General features: G+C 43.2%; 1 protein-coding gene and 1 pseudogene across 1 annotated transcript in view; one reads left to right on the forward strand and one right to left on the reverse strand.

The window, feature by feature from the left end:
- CPQ (carboxypeptidase Q) overlaps positions 1-2436 on the reverse strand; it is a 428656-nt gene that overhangs the window by 417270 nt on the left and 8950 nt on the right. The gene's annotated exons all lie outside the window — the stretch shown is intronic.
- Positions 2102-2436, forward strand: part of LOC105979245 — a 3543-nt pseudogene continuing 3208 nt past the window's right edge.

Here is a 2436-nt window from a genome sequence, read left to right on the forward strand (position 1 = left end):
CTGCACCCTGGTGTGACCATCACAAAGCAAGAGACCCAAGAACTATAAAGGCAAGGCTCACTGAGCCATTTATCCCTCCGCTCTTCAATTAATCCCACGTGTTTATTGGCCAGGTTGGCACAATAAACTAACTAACTCAGTGCACTAAAATGTTATTTTATAGATGCATTTGTGTTACAGATTTCATTTGTTTGTTTTTACCTATCCTTGTTGTTTTATATGCATGACCCTGTTGTTTCCAACTGTTTCATGACATCCCATGGGAAGCATTCACAGTGGTGAGGCCCTAGATAGACCCAGACCCCCAAGCCGGGCATGATATGCCCTTGTATATACATCCTTGTACAAGAAGCTGCAGGATAATTACTTTGGACTGTATGAAGAAGCTTTAAAAAATACATGGAAAATGGGAATTAACAAAAAACGGAACTTTTTGAGCCACCTCTTCTACCAAGGAAGGGAATAACTGGGTCATAGAGTATCAAAACGTTTTTATGTGGCTGAGTGCTAATTGCCTGCTCTCCAGATTGGGGGACACCATACTTTACACTTCCCGATCAGTGCACAAGGTCTCTTACATCCTCACAATCCTCATAGTGTTAACAACACATAATTTACATCCCTGATGATCTCACTTAACACTACTCCTGGTTCTAATTACTACCAAGTTGGACATCTCTTGATATGCTTGTAAGTCTTTAGGGGTCCTCATCTTTAAACTTTGTACCCCAAGCCATTGTCTACTTTTCTGTTAGGGCTGCTGCCTCTGACGTCATGGTTTTCAGTGCTTCTCTGGCCTGCATTTTCTTCCACCAACAGCTGTGGATGGTCTTAATGTTTTTGTCCACTTTGCCAGCGATCCACTTTATCCACGGTATTCTTCACTGAACAGAAATTCTTAATCCTGATGGAATGAAAATCAGTAAGATTTCATGTTGTGGTTTGCACATTTTAAGTTGTGTCTGTGTGAGGGTGTTAAGAAGCATAGGGATCCATGTGGCCCCGTTCTTGGAGAAACATCCCAGAGGAGAATGGGGACACCTAGAAGGTGTGGGCAGAAAGATTGTTCCTGCAAGGCAAGAGGGTAAGGGAAGGTATCAAGGGCTACTGAAAAGCATGAGGTTGGGGCGAGACTACTGCTTTTTAGCAGTGTTACCTTCACAATGGCCCCTAAACTCCAAACATCAAAAGACCTGTCATCTGTAAAGCAAGAGCAATATCCCCACCCCACCCCTAAAAAGAATGTAAGCAAAGGAAGCCACACAAAAACTAAGGTGTAATAGAGAGGCAGTCATTGCATGTCCTTCTCCCCTTATTCTCACCTCTCCCTTGATGCAAAGAGCCAGACTTTGCAACCATTGACCCTTCAAAATCAGATCCTTTAGCCAGCCCCTGCCCCTCAAAGTCAGAGCAGTATCTGAAAGGCATTTCCTCTCATGCTTCCATTTGATCATCAGACAGAGATGAAGTCCTGCAAAAGCAGTGAAAGTGCCGTTTCCCTGATGAGACCAAAGGCGGGGAAGATGACAGGTGCAAATAACCAATTATCTGGTGGTAGGACCTGATGGCTAAGTTAGTTAGCACCTCACTAAGAAATGGATGCAAAGTATTGGCCACAGTAGAGCTTCCTTCGGTGGATGTGCTGGAAGTATGCAGGCAGGCTATTTTAGGCTCTTAAGAGACGAATACAGAGAAAGATTGGAAGTAAATTTAAGCCGTAGCAGTTCAGATGTTCTGATCCATACTGCTGAAGTCTTCCAAGAGAACAGACTGTGGCGAAACAACCTAATCGTTATTTGACTGATGTGCATGAATTCTCCTCTTTCCTAATTGCCTTCACTCCGGATGCCAACTTAAACTTACTGTTTCTCTGGATATGGCCAGGCTGTAAAATCACACCACACCACAGGAAGCTTGGGTGCATATGAATGAGTTTGCAAGCACCTTTTAGAATCTTTACCTTATCAGCAGATCACCAGTCTGAGGAGACAGAGGCGTACTTCAGAGGTGGCCTTTACCATGAAGGAAGTCACAGTTTCTCAAAGATAACCATGCTTCCTATGGATCAGTTATAATTAAGTATGATCGTTTCCTCAATGCAATGAAGATTCCAGATGGCAGTGATTACAGGTATAAAAGTACCTGTGCCTATTTCATCTTGTGTGCAAAGAAGACTTTAGAGAAAAGATTAATTTTAAAAGAATTTTAGAAATAAAGTCGACATTTTCTAGGTAAAGAGGATTTGTGTTGAACTAGAGTTAGAGTTAAAGGGCAAGGGTCAGAGTTTGGTTAGCCAAACAGGGAGGAAGCAGCTTTGAAGGGAAAAAGGTAAGAACATATTGAGGGAAGAGCCTCTAGAGCAGTGGTTCTCAACCTTCCTCATGCCGCAGCCCTTTCATACAGCTTCTCATGTGCTGGTGACACCACCCCCCCACC

The sequence above is a fragment of the Echinops telfairi genome, unplaced genomic scaffold (assembly GCF_000313985.2).
Source record: "Echinops telfairi isolate 266 unplaced genomic scaffold, ASM31398v2 ScPeMD7_1;HRSCAF=3_0, whole genome shotgun sequence".
Lineage (NCBI taxonomy): Eukaryota > Metazoa > Chordata > Mammalia > Afrosoricida > Tenrecidae > Echinops > Echinops telfairi.